Raw genomic sequence first — 16,665 nt, 5'->3', positions numbered from 1 at the left:
TTTAAGATTTCTTAGAATTCATTTTTTGTACTCTTATGTATGAAATAAAATTTATCTATGATTTTCAAACTCTTTTTCTGCTAATCAAATATTTATTTTGCCAAAGAAATATAAAGTGATATAACTGTGATTCATTCTTCTGTTTACAGTTCAGTTCATGAACTGTTCAGTACATGAGAGTCATTGCAGACTCATTAAGCAAAGTAGTTAAGCACCGACTTAATTTCTATTAGTTTTAAGCAAGTGCCTAGATTCTGTTAAAGCCAAGGGAATTAGTCACAAGGTGCAATGTTTCAATGACTACAGCTGAGTTTATATACATACTTAAAGTCATGCATGCACTTACGTGCTTTTATGAACAGGAGCATGAACCAAAAAGCATAAAACTGTTCAAGCAACGAAACTGAGAATGGATCTATTTTCAAATATAAAATGGAAATACATTTTACTCAGGCATCTTGCCCATTTAACTATGAACTTCAGCAAGAAAAAGCATTGTGGCTTTTTGGAAAAATCAAGTTAATATATGATCATTATAGATCTATGCAAACCCTAGGTTATGTCCAAGCATATATAAATATGTAGCTGGGCACATTCACTCCTGAAGAAGGACAATTTACCATCAAGGGCTTTACATGTGAATTCATTTAGTGCTCTCACATTTTTTGCTATTTTACGGTGCATTTTATTTTTCCTTGTATATTGCTTTTGTGTAGTATAAAATCTGCAAAATTGTCAACATAACAAATATATAGCCCAGTGAATGTTGGGCAATACAGAGTATGAATATAGATGAGTTCAGCAACATGTAAGCAGACCAATAATTCATTTATTTTGCAAAATACCTAATTACCTAACTTCCCTACTATACTTAGCAGCTGATCTCTGGCCTTTGAGCTGATCTTGTTTCCAGGCTTGTGTTTGTTGGAAGGCAATGGATCATTTCTCTGGAGGGCTAGAGTGGATCACTAGTTCTGTTAAGGATGAGAACTTTTAGAAAGCCAAGGTTTGGTGCACAGCCATTCTGTTATCCAGGGTTCAGACTGATGTAATTTTACAACCTTTGGTGAAATTAGGATTATTTAATTAAATGTAAAATCTGACAGCTGGAATTCAAGCTAATAGCATTTCAGGAGATAGGTAACTGTGTTTAACTGACGCACTGTCAATGCAATTTCCTGCAAGTCTGAGGAGAATGAGGAAGACAGTGGCTTGAATCAGAGGAAAAATTCATTTAGGAAGAAGAGGTGCTTTAAAACAGCTAAAAATAAATGGAAGCATTCTTTGCCAGCTTTGAGCTTAGGATATGTAAGAAACAGATCATGTCCGTCATGAGGCAGATAAGTTATTTGCATCACTAACAAATTCACTTTATCAAGGCTTATACCCAGTGTTTTGGAAAGTTTCTCAACATGTTTATCTTTTTTTTTTGCCATGATTATTTTTCTTCATCCACCCATCATCTCCTCATAGGCACAGGGATATTTCTGTGATGACAGAGGCTTTGTATCAGGTATAATCTACATACACTTGGCGTTGTTTGTTGGTTTGTTTGTTTGCTGTGATTAGTTAATAATGACACACTTCAGATATTAAGAGGTGGTTGTTTAGATACTGATTCAAACGTAGTGGAAATTAACATGAATCTTGCACTTACTGATATCCAAGATTAGTAGATAATATGACTTTGTAAAAGAAATTATCTTTGGGAGTCTCAGCTTACAGGAAAAGGACCTTTAGTTCTGATGTTTTCCTCTCTCCATTTTAATAAATTTCTCAAAATGTATTATGTGCTTATTCACATTTCCTGTGATGTATATATCTATATATTAAAAAATGACAACTTTAAGTTGTATTAAAAATTACTTTATTATAACTTGGAATCCAATTTTAAACATTACTGTTTAAACATACCAAGTGTTTCCCTTGCCATTAATATAGGCAATTCTTGGAATACTTTAAGTTTGTCTGAAATGCTGTGGATGCTTTTTTGCATGCATGTGGACGTTCCTCTCGTGCAGAAGGCTCTCACTGACTCCAACTGTAGCTTTTTTCCACTTTGGTATATTTGCAGGTAAAGGAAACTGCAGGTAGAAGAGATGTTTAGGAGATTGTACTGGGACTGCAGATCAACCTTTGTAGCTGCTGCTATCCTTTATAAATATGATGGGCAATCCTGCTCATGTTGAAAACAAGAGGAGTTTTGCCATTGATTTCACTGGGCTCACCGTTCGGGGCATGGAGCTGACCGCTAATCAGCACACCTCAGAGCAAGAGAAACCTCTCATTAGTTTTCTACTGGAATGAATTGTGAGGTTTTCTTTTCAGCCATGGCTTGTCTCCTCACAGTCCCCAGCTGCTCCAGATGGGCTTCCCAAGGCAAACACCTGGGTCCACAGCCTCTGTTGATCACCCTGCTGCTCCGTTTCTGGCCATGCTGGAGAAGCGGACACAGCAATCCCCTAGAACCCCTGTTCCTTTTGGTCTGATACTGCCATGCATAAATGGATACAGAAGTATAAGGTGATGACCTTTCTTTTACGTATGGTATGAGGTATAACATTTCTTTTACTTGTGCACCCTTAATATTATGTATTAATTTTTAAAACTTATTTTACATAATGTACCTGTAATCTATTTTATCTAATATATCTGCGCTCACTTTTTTTCCACATATAAGTTTAGTTTGTGTTGCTGTTCAGCTCTCAGGTGTGCCTGTGTGTGTCTGCAACCTATTAATTAGAAATAGAAGGGGAAAAAGATAGGATTTGGGGTGGGGGAGAGGACAAATACCATAACAATGCTCTTTCTGCACTTACTTCAGAAAGAATTTTTTTGTATTTAATCAAATAAGTTTCATTTTGAACAGTTCTATTTTCCTTCTTTCTCTCTCCTGTATATTATATGTCATGAAAGCCACATAGATTTATATATTCTATTTTACTAAAAGAGTTCTGACCATATATATTTTAATAAAATTTTGTGTGTGTGTGTTAACTTTGTTTTTAACTTGGGCTGCAGTTAACCACTTGGTAGGTCCTGTAGCATGGGGATAAGGTTTTGATCTTTGTTTGGTTAGTCCTTTTTTTGTGACTGTTATTCTTCAGATACTTTACTGCCTTAACCACTTTATCAGTGGTGCTGCTTTCATGTTATAAGAAGCTGTTCTCCTCATGTTTATATACTGTGGGTTTCTTATCTGCTTCTGTTTTTACACACCCTTTCATCAGAGAGCCAAGCAGTCTCCTTGCTTAGAACAAGGTTCGTATCTCCCAGTGACACTTACACAGCTGAGATGGTTACTACTCAAAAATGAATAGAAAACTGTGCCAGGTGGCTTCATCTTTTTCACATTCTCCATTAAAAAGGATACCCAAATTCACTGTAGAAAAGCATAGTATGTGAAAAATTACAAAAGTCAGTACCAAATAATAGCGGACACATAGGCCAAGGCGAAAGAGTGTTCCTGTTTGAAAACTGAGCGAGATGCAGGGTGGGTGGGTGCGTGGGAATCGGCAGCGCTTCCAGGTGTCCCTGCCGAGGAGGAGGGCTGCCCAGGAGTTCCGAGCCAACGTGGGCATCTGCGCTGCTTGTAGTTTATGTAAGCTTTGGTTCATTCAGACTCCAGATACGAATCTGATTCTAAAAGTAATGGGAGAAGAAAGAAGTTCTTTAGCGATGACTTCGCTGGGTTCATCAGTTGGTTTTAGTATCTGAATTTGAACAGCTGGAACTTGGGGAGTATTGAAAAGACAAAAATTACAGTAAATTCAGAAAGAAACATAGGTAAGGGGATACAGGGATTTCTCAAAGAAATGGTGAAGAGAGAGAAGTGCTTCCCTAAAAATGCAGCAGTACAAGTTTTAGGGCACAGGTGGCTCGGGGAACATCTGGCGAGGCATTTTGGAATGAGCATATGCTCTTTAGGCTGGACAGCTGAGCACCTCGGTTTTCTGTCAGTGGTAATTCCTGGCTGTGCCAGCCTATGGCCCCAGTGGGCGTCACGTAGGATGAGCGAGGATCTTAACGAAGGGACATGCAGGCAGGTTTTCAGAAGTTAGGAAACGGAGAGCTGAACATGTGAAAATCATATTATGATGGCATTACAGATAGTAGAGTAACAAGGCTGAATTGGAAGATGGAGACATCAAACGTTTCTTCAGGTTTATTCAGTACTCTTCTACTCTGTTATGTGGGGTGGAGTAACTTTTACCTGACCATTGATAGATATTCCGTTCACTATAAATCTTCAAGATCTTCAACAGTGTAGTCTGCTGTTCTACCAAAATTGTTTAATTTATAATATTCAATGGGGAAAAAGCCAGACAGCACAAAGATGACTTGGGCATTTGAGAAGAGATGCGAGAATAATTGGTGATATTATTCCTGAGATTCAGTGAGAAGTGGCTATCACTAGCTAATTTGAAAAGCACTACTAGCATTTATTTGGCAATCTTACAAGTATTGCATATCTTAATCTCATTACATCATAGATTATTTTTATTTCTTAAAAATCACTAGTTATTTGCTGAACATAACATGACAACTTTGATAGTTATTTAAAGGGTTTTGACAGGTTTTAACTTTAGATAAGGTTCCAAAGGCTGACAATTTAATCTCTCTAGCTATAGTCACGGATTTTGCACAGGATAGAATCTTTACTGAATTTTAATGGAATCAGATGGCAGCTTGAAGCTTTTCTTGGATAAGTCCATTTAAAATATATTTCTCAGTTTGGCCTTGTTTTCTGAAAGCAAATACGTGTGTGTTTCAGTTTAAGTTTATGTAGAATTTGAAGTCAGTAGGAACGAAAGAAATGTTTAAGTGCTTTGTTGACTAACAAAAACCTAAACACATACGTAACAGTAAGTGCTTTACTAGATTGAAACTCTTATAATTTAAACATTTTCTCCAGTTGTGGTGAGAGTAGACTGAAAGAAGAAGAGAAAAATTACCTTTGATCTCACTGAACCATTTAAAATTATAGGCATGGCTCTCTAGGAACCATTTATACCAAATCAGGCCAATTCAGCAGAATGAAGCTTCAAACTACGTATTCTTATTACATGTAACACTAATTTCACTGGGTGTGAAATTGTTTTCTGCTAATCCAAAAGCATGAAATAAGCACAGAGCAAGGAATACCTCATAAAAATAAAGTACCACACTGACGGTTTCTGACAGTGGGTAATGATTTGACAGAGGGAAAAGATGCGCTCATGACACAGATTTGCTGGAAACTCAGAAATTCACTTTCAAGTATTTCTTTAGCACCCCAATTTATTCTTTTCCAAAGATGTACTAAATTTTAGTTTCACAAAGCAGTAAATGAATTGAAACTGGAACTATTGATGCAAAGGAAATAGTATATTAGAAATGTACATTCTTGCATTTTTATACATTTGCTGAAAATATGAAATAATTTCTTGCCAAATGAACCCTACAGTGCAGTGCGGAAATAAAAGACTAGCAAATGATACATCATTGACACATGTAAATCTCTGTGCTAAGGCCTTCCAAAGAATTAAAATATTTTCTGTAGGTCCACACGTGTTAATATAAAGAACTGGGTTCCCCCATATTACAGAAATACCCTAAGTTGTTATGAGAAGTGATTATGCATTAGACGTCTCAAAAGAAAACTGCAATGATATAAATTTCCTAAAAAGATTATTCTTTGCATGAGAGGAAGGTCTGCCTCTCTTCTGAGAAGTGTTCCTGCTGAAGCTGTGACAATCATTCAAGGCCATGAGAATATCTCCTCTGCAGTGAAGCCTGTTAAGGTCTAAGTAGGGAACTATTTTAAGATGGAAAACTATATGACCTCTGGAGCCCTTCAAGACCCCTTGCTATATCACAGAAAGATTTCTGCTGGTATCTGTTTGTCCTTACTTAGCAAAGTTTCATATCATTACAATAAGGAAGGGTTCACATCAAAACTTTTATGAGAATTTTATATGTTGCCTCCAAAAACCAACTCACATTATTAACTCACTGTTTTATTCGTTAGTTTTTGCTTTTGTAACATGTAAACATGAACATAAAGTAGTCTACCACTTGTTTAAGTTTTCCTGGTTTTATCTAGGTTTATGCTAATGAAAATCAGACATTTTCTGAGTAGTTCATTTATCTGATGCAGGGAACTTCAAAACTAGTTTAGAATCAGAATTTATATTGCCGTATTTTAGTTTGAAACAAAATGTTTCAAATTTAAACCAAACATTGCTTAAGGGTCTAACATTTTTCTTCTAGAGACACATCTGATAATTACTTGAGTGCCTCTATGGCAGTTATGCTTTGCACTTTCTCAAAAGCATATAATTACAATGTAAAATGCCATGCTGTATCTTTGGTTCTCTTTTAGAAATTTCATCTAAAATTGAGTTTTTTCACTGTTTACATTTTGAAAACAGGCATATTTATTCAAGATAGCACATGGCTTTCTGAACAAAATTCCATTTCTGTGAGTGCAGGGGAATTACCTGGTTTTTCTTCTCACTCTGCAGAATTCTCTTTGTTTCTCCCTGAAGGACTAGATTATTTCTGCGGCATAAAAAGAAGAAAGAGTGAGCACTGCTACCTACACTAACGTAATACTGAAACCAGAGTTGCAGAGCCCAGTGCACTGAGCGAGGAAGTGGCAGTCATCCACGAACGAGCGGAGGCGAGAGGAGGCAAGGGCAAGTGCGGTGCGGGCAAAGCGAAGACTTTACCTTTGATATGCAGATTAGTGGTATACAAAATCAAGATGGAAATGCAGGTGCCGTATCACCTCAGCCATTGGGGCAAAATGGGATTCAGGCCAAGTTAAGGAGCCCACAGCTGATATTGTTTCTTTTGTCCCCCAGCCCCTTCCACTTGTCCCCTCAGTTGCACCACCACCCAGTGAACGGTCCTGGCAAAGTCATCAGGCTGAAAACTGATGTAATAGGAAGAGAGGGTTTTTTTCTGGCTCACCAGTTCCTCGGTTTGGGTCACCACACGGCTGCAAAAATAGCTCTCCCAGAAAAATGGAAGAGGTGGCCAGGCATAGAGGATGTATGTGAGCCACGTGCAATGGTGCTGCAGCTGAAGAAACCCACATAAGATGATGACCTCAGAGACGTATTTTTGTCAAACTGTTTCTTGCCATTGACTCGCTACAGAATATAGTGGAGTCACACCACCTGTGTTTCCTCCTGAATCTAGATATCATCTAAAGTTCTTTTATAAGACCACTGTTCTTAAAAAAACAACTGACATTTGCTTATCTACATTTACTTATGAAATTGGTTGTTTTACCTAAGAAATAATCTGGTTCATCAAAATTAAGGAGAATAGTCAGAAAAGACACAAAGAAAGTGAAACCTGTCTCTAGTGATTTCTAGCGTTCTTTGGACTGCATTCACAGTTGAATCTTAGACTGTAGTCCTTCACAATATGATCCACAAGTTGATTCCAAGTGAAGTTATTTCTTTTGTATTCCTATATCTTTTGCATTCCTGTAGCGCATTATCTACCTTTTATAACAGAGACATGTCTTTTGTTGTCTTTTTTTCTTGTTTTGGCCTTATGCTTTCAAGTATTTGGGAAGAACCCATCTTCATGCAGTTGAAAAAGAAATCTGACATTCTAATGTCTCTTTGTTTTGTTGTAATCTTATTACTGGAATCTCTCAACAGAGCCAAATTCAACCCAAGATCTTGCCAATCTTGGCTTCTTTTTATCATTCATAGTTCTTTGCTATCTTCCTTTGAAACACATTGCCACAAATATTGGACAGGTCCCCATATGAATTTCTCAACAGTTATTATCAAGGTGCTATTATCTTTTCTGATTTTTGACATTTTTTCATTCCTTTTTCCATTATTTCACATCTCTGTTTTTCCTGTCTTTAACAATCTCTTTTCTTTCTTCTGTAATTGCATCTCACCATTTATAATATAAAATATGTGAAATCTGTCATGGCTGTTAGTTTGAAGACTAGACCCTGAGCTGCTGTAAAATTCATCCTAACTTACCTATGTTAGGTTTTGTTCTTCCTCATGACATATTTAACATTTCTATTTCTCCGTATTTCTCCCTATCTTTCATCTGTTTCATCATGCTGTAATATAAACAGTCTGTTTTGGAGCTTTTGCTACTTTTTGTTGTTTAGTAGCCTACAAAATTACTTACCCTCTGTTCTAATTTTCATGTCTGTAAAACATGCAACAATTTCTGGCATATTTCACTCATTCTCACTCACAACTGTCTTCCCTTCTGCTGTTTTAGATTTATTTCACCCTCTGTAGCAGCATTTCTATCTGTTTATGTCTTGCATATGTGTCTTCAAAAATGTATTGATTCGTAATAATTCAATTTTTTTACTTATTTTGCAGTAATATAAATATTTAGCAGATTTCCTATGCCATTGTCCTTCTCTGACCTTCTCATCCATCTCTCATTTATTTTATCAGCTGAACCCTTATTTTTTTTCAAAATCTGTTTGGCAAGAATTCCCTTTGAGTGATTAATGGGTTGCTTAATTGTTCCTGTGATTGGTGGTACGTGAGCATAAGGTAAATACAGCAACTGGATTTCCCTAAAAAGGACAGCAAATCAGAAAAAAGTCAGAATTTGTTTTCACTGTGGAGTGAAGGGTGGAACAGAGTCTGTAGTTATCCTCACTCGGGATTTTGGAAGCAGTGAAGTCATGCAAGTACCCAGCTGACAGGGCTTTTTAATTTGGGTGCAGCGATGGCTAGTGTAGCAATGCTACTTCTGTGTTGTACCAGGTAAATATATTAACGCTATTGGGCCCTGTAGTTGTGGCCTTAGTGTGGGAATGTTTTTAAGAAAACATCAGTGAAGACCATATGGAAATAAAAATTCAGCTGAGGAAGAGAAATATGCTGACAGAGTATGATATAAGCTATAGAAGTCATTATAAAGTCTACTGCTTTAACTGCATCTCACAGCCGAAGGTATCCTTTTCCACTTCTGGCCTCACTGTGCTCTTCCCAGCAATACCGGAGTCACTTCACTGCTAAGCTTTGTCTGGCAAAAGGCCCTGGAGAAAAGCCCTGCAGGGAAGGTGTAAAATATTAGCACAAAATGAAAAGAAACAGCTTCAGGCTTCCTAATCTTTTTTGAGGTTGAGAACAGCCCTGGTTTTGATCCCTGCATCACTAGCTCCAGAAAATGGGCTACTCAATAAACATTTCTTCTTCTCTGTGTGATTCCTCGGCCCATGACATTTCCGTACCAGCTTTAAGGAGGCTGGATGATGCCAGAGGGGCAACCAAGCCAGTCTTTTGTGCTGCAGGGGGAAGAGCTGTGCATGCCAGGTCTCCTCCCAAACCGATTCTCAAAAGAAATCAGGCAGTTCTAGAGTTTCAGAAATAATTTCTGCCTTGAGTAATGGAAGATTCACAGATCAAATGCTTTATGTCCCAATTCTGTAAGTGCTCTTCACAGTTCATGAGAACTGCTAACTGATAAGCAGAATTCAGCCTTTGTGTAAGACTTTCTGAAGCATCTTCCCCAGGGCTAAGCAGCACTGGACAGTTTAATGTTCTCTAGCTCGTTCCCAGGTCCTTATTAATATGAGAATGAGGCATGCTATGTCCAATTGTTCACCTGAGAACAAGTCTTTTGATCTTGTTTAGCATTTATAACTAGAACTTAAAAGTCAGGCTGGTTTAGGCAGCTACAAGAATACGGTCCACACTCTTTCCTTATTATTTCTCATTAGATGGTCTTTCTCCCACACTTTATTCTTTTTACTAGCATTTAACTTTCCCATTCTTCTAATTACGTTCTGCAGAGTGTATGCGCCATTCCATTACCTCTCTTGCTCTCTTTTCATGCCTGTTACAGAGTCTCTGTTGATTGTAAAGATCATTGTTATTGTTTTGGATTGCAGTAGAAAACAGACATTGATAAATGAAAGAGTAGATGTGGCAGTGGCTGTATAAACGTTCTCTTCTATCGCCCAGAAATTACCCACTCTTCTGGTTTTCCCAGGAAATAAATTATCATTGTTTTAAAATAATCATACTAAAGTAGTGCTTTATGATAATTTCTCCTGAGGATTGTTTTTAAGGCTGTCTAAACTTAAGACTGAAAGTTCACTTTTGGCTCCTAAATTAAGGTCTGAGTTTCATTAATGCTCAGTCTCCGGTAGTTTCACCCAAGACAGTTGCTGCATACCCTACCACATCAGAAAATCATGGTATTGGTGTCCCTGTGTGGACATAGGAAGCCAGTTTTATGTTTGGTCGAATTAGAAAATCTGATAAATTTTATTTTTACATTTTCAGGAAGAATTCACATTGTTTTTAAGTTCTTAAGGATGTGCTCTCATTCAAAAGGACAGAGATTGTCCTATATATTGCTCACAGGAATTAGTTAGGAGTGAGAGTCACAAAAATAGCATGTGTCCATCATACTGCTTAGGCTTTCAAATTTTCTCTGAATTGTCCTTTTTGCAAATTAGTGAAACTGATACAGATATTTTTATGGTCATGGTCATTCAATAAATCATGAATAACATTTTCTAGTAAATCTTGTGCTGATACCATGTGGTTTTTCAAAAGTATTCCTTAGATGCCTTATTTTGCATTATTTTGGAGAAATGGATAAATAATGAAAAATATCTTGTTATATTTATATCCGTGTTTGATCATGTATACAATTCTAGGACATGCTACACCTTTAATTTATGTACTTTTTGCCAGATGATTCCATGGTCATTAGCATGCCTTCAGATTGCTACTATAATTAGTCACCGTGTAATCTGGAGCCTAATAATCATATATAAATACCCTACTAATTACCCTGTAATCTACTATTTGTTGATTAGAAGAGCATGGGATGAGTATTTCTACTATTATTAATCTCAATTTGCATGATAATTATAGGGCTGTTACCGATTTTTCTTGTTTACTCGCTTGGCTATGTTGTGCGGCATTTTGTTGTGTTAATAAAATACTGCCTTTTTATGTTCATCCATTTTAATCCCTACTCAAGTAGCTTCTCCTTACATGCACTTCTAGTCTGCATTGTTTTTGGGCTGGTACACATGCAGGTCACTACAATAGGTCATCCTTTGTTTTCTCTGAAAAGTACCCAGGCAAGTTTTGAGGCTTCAGGATATAAGTCAACGTTTATGTGAAATAGTTGCCGTGTTCATGTTTAGTTTAAACATAGGGTGAAACCCGGCCCATGCTGAAGGAAAAACACAGGGAACTGTTGCTCTGTGGATCAAGAATGTACACATACCTGCTCTGAAGTTCAGGAGGAGGCAGTGTGGTTGGATACTTGGGTGAAGATGAAAGGCAAAAAGAATAAGGTTAATTTAATGGTAAGGATTTACTATAAACTGCCAAACAGAAGGAGTAGGTGGATGAGGCTATTTTTGTGTAGCTATGTAATGCTTTGAAATAACAGGGTTGTAGTAGATGGTTTTAATTAAGTTTGTATCTTTGGAAGAGTAATGTTGCTTTTCACACAAGGAATAACAACTTGTCAGACGGACACAATATTTTCATTTGAATAAATGGTTAGTACTAGCAGTTTTAGATGTCATTCTAACTAGCCAGACAATACCACTTGAAAATCCAAAGACAGAAGATATGTTGATGTAAGTGATTATGATGTATCTAGGACTCTAGGAAGAGGATGCGTGGATGGAAGAGGAGGATAGACTGACAGAAGTATGTTTCAACAAAGGAGACTTAGCAAATTCCAAGTGCTGTTAGGTAGGGTCTCTTGGGAAGATAGGATGAAAGAAGGATAACTATCAAGGTAGAAAGCTATAACTCACTTAAAGAATTAATTCAGTTTTGCAACAGCAAAATATCTCAATAAAAAAAAGTAAGAATTTAACGAATATGATAATTTCTCTAATTTATCTGAAGTCAGTAAGATGAAATCCAGTAAAGAAAAATGCATATTAAGGCACTTGGGGATCAAAAAAAAATACAAATACGAAATGGGGAATCACCCCTTAGGCAGAAGAATTACAGAAAAAGATTTTGGAGATATTGCATACAGCAACATAATAAATGTAAATCAACAGTGTGATGTGGTTAAAAAAAATGCAAATTTCATTCTAGGGGGTATTAGCAGCTGTGTTAAACGTAACACAGGTAGTAATTATTCTGCTTTTTCCAGATCTAGTGAGGCCTCAGCTAAAATGATGTGTCTAATTTTAGGAATTACTCTCTGTGTACATGGAAAATGTAATGGCAGAATACATGACTGAGCTTTATGCCTCCTTACCTCTTACCAGTTTTTATACTGGATCACAGGATTTAGTGTATTCTCCCCAGAAACTGGATAATTAGATGGATGTAGCTCAGCTACATCATGGTATTTGAAAATTTTCATAATTATAGGAGTTCAGATTGATGCTAACAATTTAAAATAAAATAATTTCCACTTGAGTGCCTTCTTTCAGATTCAAATTATAAATTCTCATTATAATTTACTCATTCTAAGAAGCTTTTATTCTTGTGGGTGATATGTTATCAATCTTACTTGAATCATTGGGAACAAATGCAGAAATTAACATAAATAAATGAATAAACCCAAATGAAACTATACCTGTGGTAATCGGATAATGTTCTAAATAAAAAAAAAACTTCACCCACGTTAAATATTGAAGAGGGACTGACTTTTGAGAAAATACTTGGAAAATTTGAACGCTAGAGTCTTTCTCATCTTACATTTTTTCAGTGTAAAAAAAAAAATTACTTGCATCTCCCTGTCAAATCAATGTCAGTCATGAATTACAGAGAAGTCATCACTCAAGAGCTAGCCTTGTACAATGGAAGCCACCAGCACATAACCAGTGTTATAATTAATACAATGATTTAGTAGCCCATTCAGATCATCACCTGCTTTTAGAAAGGGTCAGAGCTGCTACCCAGGAATTTTCTATTAGCAATTTTTACAATTTGGAGATTGAGTGTCCAGCCATGCTGTCTGACTACAAGATATTTTAGAACTTTGTGCCTGAAAAATAGGTGTCAGCCAAACACATTTCAAATTACAACACTTCTTATGAAAAAAAACCAAACCAAAAACCAACAACACAAAGCGATAGTAAACAATGCATTACTAACAGAAAACAAAACTGCAAAGTGTAATGCCACATAAGTTGTTGATTTTCTCTGAATAAATAGAAAAATGATAGTTCCACACAGTGGCAGTCTTTATGCAAGTAGTGATATATTAATGTACTCTTATTGTATAAGTAAGTTGTGAAGGATCACACGAAGACACCTACCTAGAATAGGTTTCCCATTAACTTCTGTTATGTAGAAGAAAACATTAGGGGTATTTATTTTTATGGTAACACAACTGAGTCTCTTTAAAAGCAACACACTCATTAGTACCAGGGTATGAAAGGAGTAAGAAGAGATGTATCCTTAAATTGCTGTAAAATCTTTTTCTTACAGGCTACTCAATCTGTATGTACGGTTGATTGTTCAGATATGATAGCAATGCTCAGAGTGTTCCTTCTTTTTGAACATTTGCTCATGAAAATAGAGGTAGTCCACTGTGCTAAGTTTCCATCATCTTTTGCTGTCCCTTTTGAAATCCAGCCATTCTAGCTTTTTAAGAACTGTCGTATACAACCACTGGGTAGATTCCTTAGATTTCATCAATAAAAACCCTTCAGATTATATCCCAGGATAAATGAGGGAACTCCCATCACTGCTGTCACTGCCCAGGCACTATAGGTGATGGATGTACCACCTAAAATTAGGCTTGCAAGATACAAACCCATTTTGCTTTAAAATCCTGTAGAGTTTGTGAAGAGTGAGAGGCTTCTAAATTAAGCCCCTTCTCTGAGCCGGAGGATCATTTTATGAAAATCTCTCTGAGTGCCCGCCTCAAATATGGAGGAGCCCAAGCTTGGCGGCTGGGGTCATCAGGGACAAATCTGGTTATTAGTGAAGTATTGAGACAAAGTGGACAATCGGTGGGAGTGAGATGCTGAAAGGAGGAAATTGTCATTGTGCAGTCAAGAAGAATGGAAAAGGAAAAAATCAGGTAACCCATGGGGAAAAGCCTGGTGTGGAACAAATTGGAGAAGATGGAAAAGCGTGGGTAAAGACTGCAAAAGGCTCTGCAACCACAGTCACGTGCTCCTTTTCAGAAATGAGGGTTCAAGTAGATACTCCTTAATTGTCATCAACCCTCTGTTGTAGTTCCCGATTCTACTGACAACGTGTACAGACCATCACCATGATACAATGGTTTCTGTTTTATTGTTTTGCTTCAGTTTACATTTTAGAAAATACATGAAGAGAAGGACACATTAAGGAAATACAAAGTTTCCAAATATTCAAAATTAAGAAATGCTAGACAGAGGCTTGCCTCTTATGCTATAGTATTACCTTTATTTGCATGATCACAGGACCTGGTCCCATGGGCCTGCTTTTATAATGGAGGCAATTGTCATCACAGCATCTTAAGTTTCATTTTCACTGCAGCTGGAAGCTTTGAAAAATTAGTGTCTTGCTTTCTATTAAATAAACACCATCCACTCTGTCTACTGCAATTATTCACTGAATGTAACAAAGGAATAATGAACATGTAATAACATCCATGCTAATGCAGATGATATAGTGGGAACCTGAGTCAAGGTGGCACAGGTGACCGTTAATTTAGTTGCTTGAGTTTTTCTGAGAGCTTGATTTTGTTCATTGAGTGCTAGTCTGGGCTGTTCTTTGCCTTGGCCTTAGGTGCAGCACTCAAAAATTGCCTGTGAAAAGTATGAATTATCATGGGTAAATATCTCTCTGCAATCTGCTTTTTGTTTATCCTCAGGAGGAGAATTTGCTTTTAAAAGCTGCTTTCTCATCCAAGTTTCACTGGAGCTTGTTATACTTATCCTCATTCCTAAGCAGTTTTATACCAACATTTTCCATCTATTTGTGATTCATTCTTTTTCTGTTTATTTTCATTTCATCCCTGCTTGATAGTAGATCGTTCTAGACAGTTCCAATTTTTTATGATATATGTATTTTTTTCAGCCAGGATTTCAGAATTCTTTTGCAGTGCACTGTCTCCTTGGCATTGTGACATGAGAATTTTTTTCTGCAAATACAAAAAGTTTTATTATTTCTCTTTTGATATTTTTAGCTATTTCCCTTCTCTCTATTCCAAACCAACCTACAGTAAAGCTTTTCAAGAAAGCTATAAACACTTTGTCTGGAAAAGTCATTTTGCCTTGCTGCCCGATTTGTATTATTATTGCAGCTTTACTGCTGCGGTTATAGAGTTTTTACTAGTCGCACTTGGGATGTGCATCTTGATTGTAACTAGACAATCAGTGGCAAGATTTTATTCTTATAAACAGTTCATGAATGCAAAACAGAATTTTTGATTCAGTTGTGTTCTTTATCCTTTATATTTTCCTTGACCTGCCCTCCTTCTAGCATCATGGGAGTGGGAAGCAATCTATTTGTACATTTAGGGGAAAAAGTCGCTCACAGTTCCCCCCCGCAAAATTTGAAAAAAAATATAGTTGATTGAATGAAGAAGCAGCAGTAATTGAAAGAAAATTTCCTTAAAATGTAAGAACAAGTAGAAAGTAAAAGTATAGATGAAGAAGATGGAAGAAACCTGGTGAAAAGATGAATGTGTCTCATGAAGAAGGGAGAAAAAGGGGAAAAGAAGAGTTTGAAGGACTCTGTCTCAATGTCCGGAGGCCTCAACATTTGCAGCATGCAACTTCACCTTTTCCTGAACATTTCTTCTGTACATAAGTGGGGGAAAAGCTGTCATGATGTGTCCTTGGAGCTGTTGTGACAGTACAGGTAAATCAGAAACACAGTCTAGCAAAAAAGAACTGGCCTCTGGAAGAGGTATAAAGCCATCCTCTCCAAGGCTCACCACCCTCCTCTTTCATCTGACTGTCTCTCTGCCCTCTGGGAATGCTGCTGCCCTGGGACTGTGACTGTCATCCCAGAAGTTTGCTCCCATCCTGAGCAAGTCCTTCATTTAGTGATGCCTATATCTAGATCATAAACTACTTCGTTCAACTCGTCCTCCACAAGTATAAGAGCTGCAAAGGACGTGACAGGCCAAATGTTCAGAAATACTCTGTGTAATGCAATTTCACTCATGTTACAAAAATAGCTACGTGTAAACCCTGTGGACAATAAAAAAATGAATTATTAAATAGCACCAGAATAATTCATCTACTGGTAGATTTGCTGTGTGCGAAGAAAGAAGATGACTGGAACTGTTGTGATAGCAAAACACAACTGAACAGGAGACAGACAAACAGACAGAAGCTGACTTGCTAATTATCACTACTAAGAAACTGTTAGTGAGTTGTCTGTGTGCCAAATGCTGCTTTCAGAGGGTGCAGTTTATTCTACATTGCTTGCTCTCTCCTTCCCCCCACCCCCTTCCCTTATGCTAACCAAATGAAACCAAATGATCTTCAAGAAAAAGGCAGCATATGTTTTTAGTAAGTAAACCTGTTTCTGGCTTTTTTTCTCCCACAGGCGTGGTAGCACATTATGGAGTAACCTATTCAACCGTTCTTGAGGAAAGCCTGGTCATAAATTTGTCAGAAAACAGAAAGGTGACTGTGGCACAGTCATTGCATGTTGCAGTATTTGCTGCGTATTAGAAAACTGGACCGTTTTCTGAGTAGGTGAGGAAGATTAAGATGGT

At 37.1% G+C, this 16,665-nt stretch overlaps 1 long non-coding RNA gene across 2 annotated transcripts; it reads left to right on the top strand.

The window, feature by feature from the left end:
- The first annotated feature begins 566 nt into the window (after positions 1-566).
- Positions 567-10,974, top strand: LOC138681957 (uncharacterized). Of its 2 annotated transcripts, none has more exons than XR_011322195.1 (3): positions 567-2,542; positions 6,507-6,733; positions 6,849-10,974. It is a non-coding gene; the product is annotated as an uncharacterized lncRNA (long non-coding RNA). The 2 variants fall into 2 exon arrangements; XR_011322194.1 differs by having other exon boundaries at positions 6,507-6,760.
- The last annotated feature ends 5,691 nt before the right edge of the window (positions 10,975-16,665 follow it).

Source organism: Haliaeetus albicilla, chromosome 25, assembly GCF_947461875.1.
Source record: "Haliaeetus albicilla chromosome 25, bHalAlb1.1, whole genome shotgun sequence".
Lineage (NCBI taxonomy): Eukaryota > Metazoa > Chordata > Aves > Accipitriformes > Accipitridae > Haliaeetus > Haliaeetus albicilla.
Note: the sequence above shows the minus strand (reverse complement) of the source record. Positions and strands in the feature narration are given on the sequence as shown.